The sequence below is a fragment of the Podarcis raffonei genome, chromosome Z (genome assembly GCF_027172205.1).
Source record: "Podarcis raffonei isolate rPodRaf1 chromosome Z, rPodRaf1.pri, whole genome shotgun sequence".
Classification (NCBI taxonomy): Eukaryota; Metazoa; Chordata; class Lepidosauria; order Squamata; family Lacertidae; genus Podarcis; species Podarcis raffonei.
In genome coordinates, this window is record NC_070621.1 from 31,068,973 (window position 1) to 31,088,020 (window position 19,048).

Genomic DNA, 19,048 nt, shown 5'->3' on the forward strand with positions numbered 1-19,048 from the left:
TTATATCAAGTCAGGCCATTGATGCATCTAGCTCAGCATATGTTGACTGGCAGTAGCTTTCCAAGGTTTCAAACCGGAGTCTTTTGCAGCCCTACTGAGACATAGAGACTGACCCATGCATCAAAAACAGGCGCTTTTCCTTTGAGCTATGGTTCTTCTGAATGTAGAAAGCTGCCTTATACCACTAGTTCATCTAGCTCAGTGTTGTCTACTCTGTGCCCTACTGAGAGCAGTTCAGGATTATAGACCTGAGTATTTCCTAGCATCTCTTCATAGATGACAGGGATAGAATCGGGGGCTTTTTAAAAGGATGTGCTGTGCCACTGAGCCACAGCTTCTAAAAGGTATGGCTCCGTTTACCCTCTATTCAACAACTTATGTGGGAATTGAACATAGGACCTCTTGAACTGAAAGGGAGAATTATGCCACTGACTAGGCCAGGAAGCCAGATATTTAGTCATCTGCCTCCGAAAGCGCATTAAAATCTCTCTGTGTGTATGCTGCAGTGTGCTCTAGAACAGCATTCTCCATGCACTTCGATATTGATTTATGTCCACTTGCTGAGCATATTGGCAGCCACTGATTTGGAGGCAGATGTTTAATTCAAGAAGTGGAACAGCTGATGTAGAAATTACTTGTGTGCCATGGGTCTTCAAACATCATGCAGCGTTGAGCACACTAAGATCTCTAAGCCAAGCTCAGAATTGCTCCCAGCACTGAATTGGAGAAACCCACTTAGTGCTATAGTTCCATCTGTGTAGTGTTAGCAGCCACAGAACCTCAGAGTGGAATGAATGCACATACAATGTGCAAGGCCTAATGGTGGGTTCATGGTCTGAAGCCAAGCCCACCCACCCCCCGTGCACTTTTTTTGTTCAGGAAGCACACTTTGGGATCATGAATCCTTTGACTAGATGTTGACAGCGCATGTAGCACTATTACTTGTGAATGCAACCTTTCCTTCTGACCCATGAGATTTGCACTATAAAGAAACTGAGAATAAATCTATTGTTTAGGTTCCAGATGTGGCCACGTAGCATCTGGGCAAAGTCATCTGTGCACCTGTAACCTAAAAATTTTCTGCATGTTCCAGCATAAATGCTTTAAGTAATACCACAACCTATTTCCTAATGACTTCAAAGGAAGCACGGCCATGCTCAGACCGAAAACATAAATTGTTTGTAATTCTTAAGCATTGTGTATATTAAATGCAATGAGCAATGGGTGGATTTGGGTAGAATATTATGTGCAACCATAGCCAAGGGACACATCTCATGTGTGCACTGTGCAGGAATTGTCAAACATGCACAATGTATGCTTTCAGCTTAAGTCTAGCATTTGGTTGATTTCTTTTTAGTATTTCTATCATCTTGTAATTTCCTCCAGAGAAAAGAAAAGAGCAATTTGTACCTTTATGAAGGGGGAGAAATTGCTAATTGAAACTATGTAATAAAAGAGTAATTGAGGGAGGGGGACTATTAGTTTTGGGGTTTGTGTGTGTGTGTATGTATATATATATATAGTATTTTAAACAGATTATTTTTAAAATTACTTTTGTATTTTAAAAGGCTGTAAAGTTGTGTTGTGTGTCAGCACATTCCACCTTCCCTACACATTTCATTTCTGATTTTGTTTTTATTTGCATGAATAGTTAAATCTTTATAAAAACGAGGCTGCAATTAATTGAAACAATTCCAACTGATGTTTTAATGCTTCTGTTTATGTTTTAATAAGTTCCACTGTACGCCACTTTCTGCCACCCCCCCTACAGTTAGGGGATGGGCGACTAATGTGCCCCCCATAGGGTTCTCTGTGAAAACAGCTACAGTGCTAATGAAGAGGAAGAGATGTCTAATCAAGCTTTTGTTAGAGGTTTGTTATGCTAGATTTATAACCAAATGTGGATATAATTTATTTATGATCCACTGACCACAGATTTACCTTTTCTCCTTCTCCTTCTCCTTCTCCTTCTCCTTCTCCTTCTCCTTCTCCTTCTCCTTCTCCTTCTCCTTGTCCTCCTCCTCCTCCTCCTCCTCCTCCTCCTTCTGCTTCTGCTTCTGCTTCTGCTTCTTCTTCCTATACTTCCCTTCATCTGAGGATCACAGGGCAGTTTACAATATAAAACTACAAAGATACATACCATAGTGCCAAACAAAAACAATACTCCACACACAAGGTTTAAAAGGCCACAAGGAAAAGGTAAAGGTACCCCTGACCGTTAGGTCCAGTTGCAGACGACTCTGGGGTTGCGGCGCTCATCTCGCTTTATTGGCCAAGGGAGCCGGCGTACAGCTTCCGGGTCATGTGGCCAGCATGACTAAGCCGCTTCTGGCGAACCAGAGCAGCGCACAGAAATGCCATTTACCTTCCTGCCGGAGCGGTACCTATTTATCTACTTGCACTTTGACGTGCTTTCAAACTGCTAGGTTGGCAGGAGCAGGGACCGAGCAATGGGAGCTCACCCCGTCGCGGGGATTCGAACCGCCAACAAAGATGCCAGGCGAGCGTCCCTGGAGAGAGCATTCCATAAGCAGGGAGCCACCGCAGAAAAGGCTGTTGGTAGTTTATTTATTGACTACTGCATCCATACTCTGACTTCCCTTTGTGGACCTCAAGGTGGTATACATGGCTGCCTCATGTCCTCATGATGGCTTAGGCTGAGAGAGTGTCTCGGGGGTCACTGAGAATACTTCATGACTGAGCGAGCCCTGGAAGCACCAGAGACCTGGTGCTGCCCTGACCTTTTGGACTTCCTATTCCATCATTCCCAGTCCTATCTTGAAGGCACAGGGCTGGTGGAAACTGCACTACACTGTACTGACTCTCAGTGTAGTGACGACTGCCACCTAGTATGGCTTTAAAAGGGAATTAGACAAATTCATGGGAATAAATCTGCCAATGGCTGCTAGTCATGATGGCTATATACTACCTCTACAATCACTGGCAGCATGCTCCTGAATTCCAGTCGCTGGGTAACAGAAGTGGGCAACTACTGCAGCTTGTGTCCTCCTTGCAGGCCTCCCTTATTGATCTGGAACAGAATCATAGAATGAAGGACTAGATGGGGCTGTAGGCTGATCATTTAAGATGTTTTCTCAAAAACTGCAGAACCAAAGGGTTTGCAGCCTTGCTCCAGGGTTGAGGTGTGCTACACACTTCATCAGATCCTCCATCTGGTTTGACCACTTAGGTACATTTGTGGGACTGGCAGATCCATGGCAGAGCTTTTGTACAACTCAACTTTTCCCAACTTAGTGCCCTCCAGATGTTTGGGGCTAGGGCTCTCACCAGCCCCAGCCAATAGACTGAGATGATGGGCGTTGTAGTTGTACAACATCTGGAAAGTCACAGGTTCTCCATCCCCAATTTATTTATTGAAACGAGCCGGTTATATTTTTGCCCTGAAGGTCAGCAGCGACAGTCCTGTCATTAGGCAGACTAAGGCAACTGCCTCAGGCATCTGACTTTGGGTGTTGTAAAAGGCAGCAAGTTCTTAGTTACTAAGTTTATAAATTTGTTGTATTTTAACTCCCAGGGAATGGGAGGGCTGCTTGTGGAAGTTTCTGCCTGATGTGCCCAAATAATCTGTTTGGCCTAAAGTACAGAACACCTTTGACTTTGGGAGAGAAGACTTCTCAGACAGCAAAATGTGGTAGGCCTCCCTTTCCCTTTATCCCTCCAGATGTGGTGAGACTACAAGCATCACCATCCCTCTTCATTGCCCATGCTCAGTGGTGGAACTGGCAGGGCAAAAAGCCAGGAAACAAAAATCGCTGGGAGCCGAAGCCAATGAAAAGTGGAACCAACTAATACTAGCTTTGTTCCCCATCTTCCTCCCTGCTGAGTTCCACAAGGGCAACACAGAGGCCAAGGAGACCAAGGATGTTGGCAGGCAGGTGGGGGCCAGAAGAGGGTAGACTGAGGTTTGTGGTGTTTGCCCCACTGGAGAAGCCTCCACTGGGTGCCAACTACACCCAATTCGATGGGAATTGCAATCCAAAACATCTGGAGGCAGAAATCTGGGGAAGGCTGGGCTCTGCCCCAAAGGCTACTTTGAGAGACAGTGAACTTTGTTTACCTCCCCGCCACACCAACAGAGTCCCCCCCCCCCCGTTTGTAAACTTATTCTTAATGTGAGGATTACCTGAGTGTTTGTTTTCTCCAAAAGCCATAATGTAATCTCAGACCTAATACTCTGACAACCGTGCACTAATTAAAACTACAATTATATATATATATACATATTGCTCAAACAAAACGACTTCATAAACATTACCACAAACTGTTTACCCTCCCCACCAAAAGGAAAATAGGAAGGAAAGGGGGAGAAAACAATTTATGCTCGCTAATACAATTTCCCATTAAAGCTGCTGCCAGGTAAATTAAAAAAAAAACCCTCTTGAAATAGTAAGTAAGTGGGAAATTAATTCAACAGTTTAATCTAGAGCTAATAACAGTTGCAAGCTCTGAAAGAGATTGCTACAGCAGGGAGTTAATTAACAGCTTATTCCCTATTTGATAAAAGTAATCCACTCTAATTCCAGTGTAATTTACCTCAATGTAATATAAAATCACAAGCTGCTTCTGGTGCCGGTAATAATTAGCCTTGTCCTATGGCCATGTTGACAATGAAAGTCAGCAGTGGTATTATTATTATTATTATTATTATTATTATTAGGATGGTGACTTAAATACCTACATTTGAAGATTCTCTCTGAAATCTTCTAAATGTGTTGCCCTCAGTGTCTTTGTCTAATTATGGCAGCCTTCCCTCTCCAGATGTTGCTGGACTACAACTCCCATCATCCCTGACCATTGGCCATGCTGCTGAAGCTAATGGGAGTCAGAGGTCCAAAGACATCTGGAGGACAGCATGTTGTGGGAAGGCCAGTAAATGGTGTGGTCCTGCATCTCTACTTAACACCTGGAGACTGAGCAAAAAGAAAACAAGTGCAATCCTGAAACTGGTTGCTTGAAACAGTAGCTTAGAACCAGAGCCCCGTTCAAGTGACTCAAAGAAGCCCTGTAGGGACATAGGAAGCTGTCAGACCTGGAGATGCCCGAAATTGAAATTGGAACCTTCTGCATACATAGCATGTGCTCTGCCACTGAGCTATGGCCCTGCGCTTGATCAGCGGTGCTCCCCGCCACCATGCTGCATTTAGGTGTACCTTGTATTCGTACACATTGTGTGAGTGCCCACAGGGGCCTTTTGTTCTTAGGGAAGTTTCTATGTAAGGCTTCCTCAACCTCGGCCCTCCAGATGTTTTTGGCCTACAACTCCCATGATCCCTAGCTAGCAGGACCAGTGGTCAGGGATGATGGGAATTGTAGTCTCAAAAACATCTGGAGGGCCGAGTTTGAGGAAGCCTGCTTTATGTGATGTGGAATACTACAAAATCAGGGTTCCAGGTCATGAGGAAGCATTTGTGCGACAGCTGCATGTGTGAAGGCCCTCTTCTTGCACATTTTCATGCTTTACCCATGGACACCAAAGCACACAGTGTTTGGGAACAGGGCTAGAGGGCACGCCTTGCTCTCAAGTCTTGAACTCTTGTTGCTTTAATTGAATGAGGCCTGGGATAAGCTAAGACCAGGGGTAGCCAATTTGGTACTCTCCAGATGTTGTGGGTGGGAGCTGATGGCAGTTGCAAGTGTGCAGCATCTGGGGGCTATACCTGCCTTAAGGACTACTTAAGGCCAGCACCAGAGCTACTCTCTTTTTATCTCACCAACATTAGAGGATTGTTGAGGCCTTTTTCGTGGCAGTGCCCGGATTGTGGAAGTTGATGCCCTAGGATCCCCCACCCCCAGATTAACAGCTAAGGTTGTCTGTTTCAGCAGGCTTTTGATCTCAGATGGTTGCTGTGCTTTTAAAATGCCTTCCCGTGAATTATCAATGCTGCTTTCAGTGTTTTATCATAACGATGGTTTTCCTGTGACATTTTTATAGGTTGCTTTAATCAGTTAGCCATTTTGTGTATATTGTATGGAAAAGTAGGATATAAATATAGTGAAATAAACAAAATTATGTTTAAAAGTGCTTATTTTGCATAATTTATTCTGGGTTGTATTTTTTAAAAAAATATTATCAATTTATTTCATTTATAGCCTCCCTTTCTTGTGCTGTGGAATTCATAGCAGTATACACAGGGAATCCCAGGTGGTCTCTCATCCAAACACTGACCTGATCTGACCTGGAACTGTTTAGCTTCAAGAACACTTGTTGCATGAAGAGTCACGTGGTCTGAAACCCAGTAGAAGACCAAGGAGCTATATGAAGCACTGACTTAACAAGTGGCAATCCTGCTCCTACCTGCCCCAGAAAATGTTTTAAAGCTGGGTTAGGGAACCTTTTTGGCCTGGCTGGCATTTTATCCTCACCCCATGGGCTAACTGATGTCCTAATCATGCCATGTAACTGACAGGTGGGTTGTTCAAGGTATGTGAGCAGCTGATCTAGCCAATATCTACCGTCACAACCTGACATCACATATGGCATCAGGTGTGGGGCAGGTAGATGTGATTTGAGGAAAATGGCCTCATGGACCAAATGAGTATTGCCACACCAAATTTGCCCTGTGGGTCAGAGGTTCTCTACCTTTGTTCTAAAGGAATTTCAAGAGAGGAAGTGCAAGTGGGATGGGCTTTTTCTTCTCACATCATTTCTGATGTAGTTAGACTTCAGGTCGATGTTCTCTCCATATGTTGCCCAGAAAGTGTGGCCAAGTTTCAGGAATGATGAGAGTTGTAGTCCATCAATGTCTGGAGGACTCCAGATCTCCACTCCAGGATTGAACTTACTGGGCATCTCAGAAACTTAGGATATGGGTATAGATATCAGTTTGTGTGCCCATAGACACTCCATCCCTTCTCTGAGTGCCACTTCTGAATAAAATTCAGTGGGCATCCACTATGACCAGGGCCTTCTCTATGTGGAATGCCTTATCTAGACAAGTGTCATTAGACCTTAACACTATGTTATTTTAAGGACTTCGCTCTTTCAAAAAGCCTTTGGTTGCCTGGGTTCAACTTTTAGATTTTAACCTGTTGATTGATTAATTATGGGAATCGGTTGTGCTTGCCACTGCTATGGGATGGAATGGTGCTTTCTGTAGCAAATGTTTATTTTCTCGTTGTGTGTTGTTTCATGATATTTCCATTGATTTTTTACTTGTGACCTGCAAAGTGATCAAAGTGAATCAAGTATAAAAGCCAGAATAAAATTTTAAACTAAAAAAATTATAATATACTGTATATTAGTATATAATAACAGATAAATCTGTCAGTTTCAGTTCTCCAAGTCCAGTGTTAAATTTCGTTGTGCAAATTTCTGCAATGATTTTGGTTTTTAAAAAAATCTAATGAAGATTTTAATTAAATATACATCTTTGCAACTAGTTTCCCCACATATATTGCATTTCTATATGTTATTTTCAGCAATATATGCATTTTTAATGCACACTTTACCATAGCGCACACACACACACACACACACACACACTTTTTTTTTACAGGTTGCTTAGCTGGAGAATTGCATTGCAAAATTCAGAGAAGTGTGGATTTCTTAAGGACAACTATGTTTTAGTTCACATACAGTTTTAAAAAGTTCAGATGTTCTAGGTTTGCCTTTAAACATGAACTAAACCAGTTTTATTCCCCATCCCTAGATCTAACTAAACCCACCCTACTAAAATTAGGAACACAGATTTTTAATATCCATAGTTGCTCAGAAAGAACACGTATAGGAACATAGGAAACTGCCTCCTACCAAGTTAGCCTTTCAGTCCATTAGCTCAACATTGTCTACACTGGCAATAGCTATCTAGTGGAGTGAACTATTTTCTTCCCTATGTGGAGATGCCAGGGATTGAACCTGGGACCTTCTCCACGCAAGCCATGTTCTCTACCACTTAGCAGCAGTCCTTCCTCATTGGTACTGTGTGAAGCCTCTGTCACACATCTCAGGTTTGAAATAAGCCAAGCAAGCAGTATATTAGCGAGCCTGATTTGTAGGGGGCTTCCTCATTGTTTCATATATTATCTCCCCTGCCCCTGAGCTTTCGCGTTAAGGCTCGGATAGATGTCAGAAAAAGAGATCTGCAGTCTGTGGTAAGTAATATTTTTAATCCTCCCATCACTGATCCGTTTGGAGTCGTTCAACAAATGTAAGTAGGGTTTGCTTTTGTTCCGGCTGACTTTTGTTCAATTCTATTAGCATCGGACTTCCTTTAATGTATCCAAAGTACTCCCCGTCGCTTCCTATTACAGATATCTATCAATTAGACTTGACTACATTGTAATCTCTTTACCACCTTCCTCTTACCCTCTCTGAGGCCACTGACCATACAGGAAATGATAATATTTAAGATAAGTGGGTTTAGTGTGAACATGGGCACCACTGAAGGACTTAATCATAATTTGAAAAGGCTGTTTTGCATAATATATCACTTTGACACTGAGAGTAGAAATAAGTGGTGCATGACATTACTCTATCCAATTAGATGTTAACAAGGGTTAAATGGTGTGTGTGTGTGTGTGTGTATGTGTGTGTGTATTATAGTTTCTATCTAATATTTGTATACTCTGGAACTCCCTACCTATTGATATTAGGCAGGTGCCTTCACTGTGTACTTTTTCCGCAACTGCTAAAATTGTTTAGTTTAGGGAAGCCTACCCAGACACGCAGTTTTATTTTGTATATTTGGTTTTCAAAATATGTTGATCTTATCTTTATTTTGATCATTTCATTATGTCTTTATTTGCTATTTTTAAATGAATATTTTATGCCACGTTGTGTAAACCATTTTTAATTAAGCGGTTAGGATAGCTATGTGCCCAGATAGGATGACTACTATGTTGCAGAAAAAAGAGAAAAAGTTTTTGCCAAAAAAAGCAGAGGCTACTGATTCGCAGTTTGCACATGCTAATTCATATGTATAGGTGCAAATTTAGAAATACCGTATTTTTTGCACCATAACACTCACTTTTTTCCTCCTAGAAAGTAAGGGGAAATGTCTGTGCATGTTATGGAGGGAATGCCTACGGGTGGCATGCCTACGGATTTTCCTCCTCTAAAAACTACGTGCGTGTTATGGTCGGGTGCGTGTTATAGAGCGAAAAATACGGTAACTATTCCAGTGTAAATAGGAGCACAATATCTCTCTCCCTGAAGGAACAGGTATGTAGTCTGGGGGTGCTAGATCTGGCTCTATCACTGGTGTCATTAGAAGCTAGGGGTGCCTTTTACCAGTTTCAGATGGTAAGGCAGGTACAGACTTTCCTGAATTGGTTTGCTTGACCACAGTACTCAAAGCATTGGTAGCTGGATTGCCGCAATGTGCTCTATGGAGGGACTACTCTTGAGGTTGGTTCAGAGGCAGCAGCAGCAGTGACTAGGTTGCTTGTGGGAACAAACTCCTGCTAGCATATAGCACCTTGTTTGTGAGATTTGCAATGGTTCCCAATCAGCTATCCAGCAAAGTTAAAGGTCTTAATAATGTATACGACCTTATACAACTCAGGGCCAGGTTACTTGAGAGACCACCTTATAGGCCCAGTAGTTCACAGTGTTCTGCAGAATACTTGCTCCCTGAAGTACTGGAAATACCAGAAGCCTGCTGCACAGTAACCTCCGGAGCAGAACTTCCAGTGGGGCTGCCCCTGTTCTGTATTCCTGATATGCCCACTATGTACCCTCCAGAAACAATTGGAGACATTTTTCTTCCAACAGACTTTTTCAGCTAAATGAAAAGATGTTGATTTTGTCATGTTTTTAAAATTGTACTTGGTGGTTCTTCAGCTGTTTTTAAAAGTAATTCACTTTTTTTAAAATCATATACCTATAAATTGCCTTGGGACGTATATTTGGAAGGCAATTCACACATCTATAAAAAAATAATAATCTCACTGTGGTCAAGTGACCTGTGTGTTGCTCAGTCTGCTGTCCTGGTGTTCACTGTTGATGGGCCAATTTCAAGGCTCCTACTTTCCCTTCTAATGATCTCTTATCTTTAAAGCAGACTTGGACCAGACAGCCCTTCAAATAGACAGCTCCTACAAACAGAGCTGTATCGTTTGTAAAGTAGGGCATATGGCTGCCATAATCATAACCCCCAAAGATTGATCTGGTTTTTGAGGGATGATATACTAAGACCTTTCATTGAATGGGCAGGGTTCTTTTCAAATATTGGATGACTAACTAAAAAATTAAAAAATTGGATGAATTAGCTAAAAAAGAAAAAGGAAAAACAACCATGTTGCTTCAAGTGTCATTCCAGTCTACCCATGGAAATGCCTCCGGCCTTCCAAAATGTCTTGAAATCTCTTCCCTCTAACTCCACCTGAGAGCCAGCTAATAGCTCCTCCTCTACCACCACATTTGTAGATGACAAATGGTGTTGTGGAAGGCAGATATTTGGTCCAGCTTTATTGTTTATCGAGATGGCTAGATTGTCTGTCTGTCTTTCTGCCTGAAAAGCTCATTTACTTTACCTGGCAGAGGCCACAATGAACTGTCATACTTATGTCCCATTACTCCTGAAGAATAAAGAGGATACTTATTTTTAATAGTCTGAAACTCCTCACTAACCTAATGGATGTTTGATATTCAGATTTATTTATTTTTTTATTTGGTCTTTTTCAACCCAGTGAGGTAAATTGAGACAATTAACTCACACATTGTTTCCTGGGGGCAGGAGGAATGTGACTAGATAAAAGTGCATGAAATTAAGTTGTCCATGTCTATTCTAGTAGAACCACCTAACATCACTGTTAATAACAGTTACATTTCCCTACTACAAACAACTCTGTTCACCATAATGTGAACACCTTTAAAAGTTGCTGAAATCAGCTCTATAAAAGACTTGGGAGTCTGGGAGTAATTTACCCCCCTCCATATAAATTTTCAATTAAATAATTGGCTTTCTGACTTAAAAAAATACATAGATTAAAAGAAACTGCTAATTGCTTTCAAATGCACTGGCTGAGAAAACTTCTTCTAACCTAAACAATGGCTTTGATTGAAATACAATTTGGCAAGTCATTAGGCCCAAACTTGATGTTGAATAGCTTTTAACATTTTGGAGAATAAATGTTGAAGTTGAATTAGCAAAGAGACGCATCTTCTGTCTGTTTTCAATAGACGATCCACATGATGAAATGCCTTTGTGCTATGTGATATTCAGAAAATAAGAATGCAATCCAGTCAAGTTGAAGCACTTTTGTATCCTGTTGTTTTCAGTAGGGGAAAGAGTCAAGCTTTGCTTAATTCTGCCTTTGGTGGGCATTTAAAAGGTGCTTCTCTTCCAGAATCAACCACAGGTCATGAAGTTTATGGCCAGCTGCAATCTCAGTTTAGCTACATGTGGCCTTCCAGGTCCCAGAAGACTCCAAATTCAATCGCTAGCTTCACCACCTAGGGCTGGGAAAGAACGCTGCCTGAAATCCTGACAAACTGCTGCAGGTCAATAGACTGTACTGAACTAGATTGACCAATGGTCTGTCTTGGATAAAGTGGTTTCCTATGTTCCTTTGTTGTCTCTCTAGTCCCAATCTGTAGTCTGATTGCCTGAAAATGGGTCTATTTATAACCAGTTTTCTGTGTTCCTCAGTTCCCAAGCTGAGCTGAAAAGAAGCAGTACCACCTCTGGTTGCATTTGGGTGGCAGTGTAGAGATGGCACTGATAACGCCTTCTGCCTGATTGTTGCCTTGATGGTTCAGGGAATAAGGCACCTTCCAAACAAACTGACCCATCAAAACGTGTGGGTGGGTCATGGAATTTGTAGTATTCTACAACAATTCAGCGCGGGTGGCACTGTGGGTTAAACCACGGAGCCTAGAGCTTGCCAATCAGAAGGTCAGCGGTTCGAATCCCCGCAATCGGGTGAGCTCCTGTTGCTTGGTCCCTGCTCCTGCCAACCTAGCAGTTCGAAAGCGCGTCAAAGTGCAAGTAGATAAATAGGTACCGCTCTGGCGGGAAGGTAAACAGTGTTTCCGTGCGCTGCTCTGGTTCACCAGAAGCAGCTTAGGCATGCTGGCCACATGGCCTGGAAACTGTACGCCGGCTCCCTCGGCCAATAAAGCGAGATGAGCGCTGCAACCCCAGAGTCGTCTGCGACTGGACCTAATGGTCAGCGGTCCCTTTACCTTTTTACAACAATTCAGTTCATTTCCAGTTAAACAGGTGCATGCAAAACTTCCCCTGGTTTCTGTAAGCAGCAGCCTAGCTTTCCCCACTTTTTACTTATTTCAAGGAACTATTACTTAACTTTGAACCTAATTTATTTGTAAGATGTACTATAACTGCAAACCAGCAACAAAAAAGACACTATGCATTAATAAAGGACAGTAAATGTTCTGACATTCACATCTGTTTTCACAATGTATTCCTGATCTGGAGCTCTTAAAGCCCAAATGCTAAACCTGGTTCCCCATAATAATAATAATAATAATAATAATAATAATAATAATAATAATAATAATATTTTACTGCAAGTATAACAAAAAGAAATAAAAAAGAAACAACATCAACTTACATTAACAATAAGAATAATCCTAATTTGAATATATAGTTATATCAGCAGTTCTTATGTTCAAATAAATATGCAAATGGTATTTATGATTATATGATACACATTCTAATGTAGAAAGGGCAGTACAATCTTCAGACCATTATTGGATAGTGGGTGTTTATACTTCAAACCTTGAAGCATAACTCTTTGAAACCATAAAGGCTGGCTGGGCCATCACTTGTAAACACTATTATACCTGTGATAACACAGTGCAATGTTACATTCAACTCCAAGGAATATATTTTTATTTCTTACATTTATACTCTGCCTTTGCTTCTCAAAGTTCAAAAGTATTTAACTGAGCCTTTTGGACATTATCACACCAACAGATACTGTCAATTAACTGCAAAGTCACTTACTTTATACAACCCCTACTTTTGTTGTTGATGATGTTATTGTTGTTTTAGGGCCCTTTAACACCAAGAGAGATTATTCCTTAAAGTGTACGTGCACAGGTGGAAAGCAGATGTGAAGGCAAGCTTTAAAGTGTGTTTACACGGTGAATGATTGCACTTTATTCTCTCCAGCCTTGTATTATGTACAGTTATGTTAAAATAATGAATACTTTAAAATAACGAACTAAAATAATGAATAAAATATGTTATTTTTCCAGCTTGTTCCAAGGGTTTGCTTATACTCCCAATGCATGCATCTTGTATATTCCTTAGACAGCTCAACTTCGTTACGTAGTTGAACATTTTTCTTGCATCCCCTTAAGAGAGACGTTGTTTACTCTTATACTGCTGCCCTGTTTCTCAGCTACAAAAGCTCCTGAAGTAGCTATTAAAAAACCTGAATGCACCAAATGTAAAATCCACAATTAAAACTCATTATTTAAAATGCAGCTGTCTAAAAACCACACACAAAAGACAGCAAATGGGAAAAAACACAAATAACTGGGGAGTTAGTGTGCTGTAGTGGTTAGCAGTGGAGGCCTGGACCATTGGGTCGAATGAGGCATTGCCCCACCAGCCTCAATCTGGTCTCAACTACCTTCCATGCACCTGCCTTCTTTCTTACATTCAGGCCAAGGGGTAGCACTGCCTGTTAGCTTCCTTTTCCATAGTCTCATTGTCACGCTTGAAAAATCTTTAAACAGGAAGATGAAGAGAAAACTAGTTGACTCTGCCTGTCATTGGCTCTGACTCCAACCACTATTGGGCTCCCTGCCTCCTATCCTACCAGTTCCAATGGGCACCAGCCACCACTGGTGGTTAGAGTATCTCACTTGGACTGGGGAAACCAAGACACAATCTTTTGTCAGCTATGAAGCTCCCTGAGTGACCTTGGGGCAGTTCCTATATTTAATCCTAACTACAGGATTGTTAGGGGACGTGGGCGGCGCTGTGGGTTAAACCACAGAGCCTAGGACTTGCCGATCGGAAGGTCGGTGGTTTGAATCCCCATGACGGGGTGAGCTTCCATTGCTTGGTCCCTGCTCCTGCCCACCTAGCAGTTTGAAAGCACGTCAAAGTGCAAGTAGATAAATAGGTACCGCTCCGGCGGGAAGGTAAACGGCGATTCTGTGCGCTGCTCTGGTTTGCCAGAAGCGGCTTAGTCATGCTGGCCACATGACCCGGAAGCTGTACGCTGGCTCCCTCGGCCAATAAAGTGAGATGAGCGCCGCAACCCCAAAGTCGGTCACGACTGGATCTAATGGTCAGGGGTCCATTTACCTTTAACTTTACAGGATTGTTGTGAGGTTAAAATGGGGAGAGATGTGAAGTGCCTTGAGCTCTTTAGAGAATAGGTAGGTTACATGTGTATAATATATATAGGCTCTTTACTGGCAAATAATGGTTTGGGTGCTAATTGTGTAATATTAATTCAGATCTTTTAGTTTTTATGCTTAGGTGGCTCTGGATCTCATTTGCTACCTCAGCCCACAGCTGACTGATTGTTATCTGCCAGTCATCTATATTTTTGTTTATTCCTGGCCAAGGTGAACAGATTTTAACTCAGGGGTTGCCACCTTTTTTAGGCCTGTGAGCACATTTGAGTGAGTGCTATGAGCAACACCCTCTCCAGTTAGTTCTTTCACCTCCCCATGATACCTCCCCCAGGCAGAGAGAAAGAGAGAGAACGTGCACTTCGCTTTTCCAAGAGACCTTGGTAAAAGTCAAATCTAACGGGCTTATTCCAAGCCTTGCAAAGCACTTAGCGCTGAAAGAGGAAGTGAAAAGAGAGTTACTCTTTCTCCTTCAGGTCTTATGCACTTCCCAGGGAGAAAAAGGTAACCTGACAGATTGTCCAAGTGTCTCTATTTTCCAGGGACAGTCCTGGATTTACAGAAGCCGTCCCAGTTTCTGATTTGATCCCAGGATGTCCTGCTTTTCCTCAGGACATCCCTATTTTCATCAGAGAAATGTTGGACGGTATAGAATAGGACTTCCCCAGGGCTTTTTTTCATCCGGAACTCACCAGAACTCAGTTCTGGCACCCCTTTTTCTAGAAAAATAACACTGGACTTGCCCATTTTCATTGGAGAAATGTTGGAGAGTATGTAACCATCTTCATCACCGCATGACTAAGGGGGCAATGAGTGAGTGAGTGAGTGAGTGAGTGTAAGTGTGTGAGAGAGAGAGACTCAAGGAGAGGAGAAGCCTTTTTGTAGGTGCCAGGGAAAAGTCTCAAGAGTGCCACTGCACCTGTGAGGACCACGTTGGCAGCCTCGGCTCTGACACTGGCTTTGCGCCCCGGATTCTCCAAGGCTCTTCTTCTTTTACTGAGTTGGACCATTGGACCCTCCAGCTCAGTGTTTTCTGTTCTGCCAAGCGGCGGCTCTCCTGGATTCAGACAGGAGACTTTTTTGTCCCTACCTGAAAATGCTTGTTATCAGACCTGGGACCGTCTACATTCAAAGCAGATTCTCCTACTGCCCTTCCACAAACATTGATACATCTAGCACTGCATTATCTACACTGAATGCCTGTGGCTCTCTAGTTGTCGTCCTCCCTGAGCTACAGATCCCAGCCCTACCTGGAGATTCCAGGGACTTTCCACATGCAAAGCTCAGGTGCTCTATCCCTGAGCTCCAGCCCCTCCTCTATCTGCCACACCATGCATTAAAGCACATTTAAAGCACATGGCTTCTTTCAGGGAGTCCTGGGAATTGCAGTTTGTTTGTGGTGCTGGGAACTGTGACTCTGTGAGGGATAAACCACAGTGAGGGATAAACTACCGTTCCCATGATTCTTTGGGGGAAAGCTGTGGTGACCTCAGTCTCAGTTGCTGGGTCCTCAAAAGGGAGTCAGTCTGTTTTGAAACCAAAACTTTGCAACATTAAACCGTTAGAGCTTTGAAAATTTGCTAACTTTGAGAAGTTGCTAACTTTGAGAAGTTGGTGATCTTTCTGGCCACCTATGAATTTGCATTTTTATTACACATGACAACATTATTATTGATGTGTGTTGAAGGCTTGTAATGCGACTTGCATGATCTTATGAAAATCAGGCCTTTTTGGGTGGTGCTCTGAAGATGAAACATGGACTATTTACTTTTTGCCATAATGAATACTAATGTACCAGGGGACAAGCAAGACATCTTTGCCGTCTGTTCGCCTTGACCAGAAAGAAACAAAAATAGATGAATGGAAGACAACAATCAGTCAGCTGTGGGCTAAGTACAGTTGGAAGTTCTGACTAAAGCCAACTGTGATACCCAGACCCACAAACCTCTCTTGTCTCATTTTTGCTGTGACTAAATAAAATAGGAACAGACAGCAAATTGTCCTGTTTCCAGGATTCCTGGTGGGAGTTCTGCATAATAGATTCGTTGTTTCTGCTTATGTTTACATTGCTTTTAAAAATAATAATCTCATAATTAGTGATTGTTTTGTTCATTTGTATTGGGAGTTTTCTTCCAGGAAGGGGGAAAGAGCTCATTTCCTTGAAACAGATCGTTCTTTTTCTCTCTCCAGGATTCAGACTGTGCTTTCTTGCCTATGCAAAAGCAAACTAATAAGTAATGAAATGTTCCAATAAAACATAAACCATCACTCACTTGCTTTGATAAGGCTGTGTGCTTACCTTAAACAGTAATTAGGTAGAGCAAGATGTTCTTCTGTTTGTTTGTTTTTGTTTTTGTTTGTTCAAAAGAGGAAGATAAATTGCTTGTTTACAACCGTTGGGACAAAATGTATCTCCTGTTATTCTTTTCGCTTTTACTTACTTCCCAGCAATTTAAGCTATTTATTTCTAAAATGTGCAGCCTGACTTTACATTATTCTGTGTTTTTACTATAACCTAGGGTATGTGCCCATGTTTAAAAGTGATTGAGTTGTTATTATTATAAATTTTAGTTTTGCAAATATAAATGGGGAGAAAAGAAACATGGGCTGCATTGAGACACGGGGTAGATTGTACTAGTTTTACTGGTTATAACTCTATAGCTTATGTCCTAATTTCTATTGTTCCTTTGACACCGCATTAGCTGTTGCATTATGGAACTGTTGCTTTTCAGTAAATATACCACCACGTCACACTGAATTTTAAATGGCAGGAAAGTACTGCATTCTTTGATACTGCCCCAAATTTAATCTAATGCAATTACAGCACAAAACTCCTGTGATTTTTCAGGTTAAGAATGTTGTAAATCCCCGCCCCCCAATAACATAGAAATGCATGCTGAATGTCTGCTACATTCCATTAGATTTCCAGAAGTGGTTTTTACGTCATGTGAAAGATAACATAATATGAAAAAAATGAATAGGTAAGGAAATATTTCAAAAACCAAATAAAATGCTGTCTGATTGCAGCCATTGTTAGCTGACGCTAAGAATAAAAATATTCCATGTGAAACTAGCGATGACTGGCCATTCTCAAGACTTTCTCCCTCTGCTGACTTGGCATTTTTTCTTAACTATTTGTTTCCTTTGGAATCAGCAACCCTTTCTACCAGTCTTCTCTTCCTATAACCTTCTGGTGGCATTTCTGCCATCGGAATCAGTTGTGCAAAAATAATGTGTCATGCACTGGTTTGCAGGAGATCCTTTGTGGGGGAAGTGTTGTAAGTTAGGCTTGATAACCTTCTTTTGCATTCTGAGATTTTCTCAGATTAAACAAAAGATCCTATTGTGGTGGTTGGCAGCTGGAGGACTTTGAACTACAGCCAACCCATCCTTAGCCCACCACTTTCGCCTTCATCAGGGAAAAAAGCATTTCAGACTTAGTTTACCGCAGGCCTTCTTGAAGAAGAGAGGAGTTGCATACACACCATACATTTAAAGAACACCCACATCCCAGAAACCCAGGGAATTGTAGTTGTCGCCCCGCCCCCCCCCCAGCTACAGATCCCAGCACCCTTAACAAAGTACAGTTCCCATGATTAATTGGGGGTCTGTGATTTAAATTTATGGCATGTCCGCAGCCTAACTTTCAGGAACACATGCTTTCAACCACAACCCGCATCTCGTTGACGTTTTCTATTCCAATTAATATGTGTTGCTCCTTATGGCAGAAAGAGTCTTGAAGCAACTTAAAATAGAGTCTATAAAGTCCATAAATACAATAAATGGCAGATAGATAAATTGAAATGCTAAAATGCACTTGGCATTCCTTGGAGGTGTCTGAAACTCGGGCGAGCCACTGCCAGTCAGTGCTGACAGTACTAGCCTAGATGTACCAATGGTTTGAGTCAATCTGTGTCTTATGAAGACACTTATGCAGTCTGAGCCCTTTGCTGTCAGGAAAACAGTCAAGCTGCTTTGCAGGTGGCTTTGTTCATCTTTTTCTTTTTTTGCTTGGAAAAGTTCCATAGAAGGGCACACATACAACAACAAAACGCACCTCGGCGTGATCGCTTTTGGTATCTCATTGTTAGTGTTTATTTAGGCAAAGGTGCTCTCATTAATGTCTCTGTGCCAGATGGTCTCATCCCATGATACCCCATATAAAATATAATATATAAGCATCTGTATCAATAATTCAGCCTGCATGGCATAAATCAGTCACATGGCCTGTTCCAGCAGATGGGGAATGCCCTTCGATTTTCATACTAATAACCTAATTCATAAAACATTATTTTGCTTATTTCCATATCATTTTCATATATGTTAGAAGGGGAAATGCTGAGCTCACCCTTCCATCTTGCATAATTATGTGTCTGTATCCATGCAGACGTTAAAGATGAAGGGGAGAAAAATGAGATTTCTGCAATCCCTGTAGTTGTCACTATGTAGAACCGGGGTGGGGTGGGGAGAAACCTGTGAACCTCCAGATGTTACTGGACTCCCATCAGACCCAGCCAGCACAACCAATAGTCAGGGATGATGGGAGTTGTAGTCCAGCAATATCTCAAGGGTCGCAGGTTTTCTGCCCCAGATGCAGAAGGAAATATTGATAAACCTATAGGTTGCTTGAGCCCAGGGGCAAATTTGCACGAACTTTTTGGGCAAGTGAGAAATGTGTTATTCCCTTCATGGATTAAGATATCTTGTGAATGTACTCCTTATTCTGAAAGATGGTCTGCCTTCCAA

General features: G+C 41.9%; 1 protein-coding gene across 8 annotated transcripts in view; it reads left to right on the top strand.

Annotated features, from left to right (window-relative positions):
• DACH2 (dachshund family transcription factor 2) overlaps positions 1-19,048 on the top strand; it is a 305,580-nt gene that overhangs the window by 168,313 nt on the left and 118,219 nt on the right. The window lies entirely within an intron of this gene.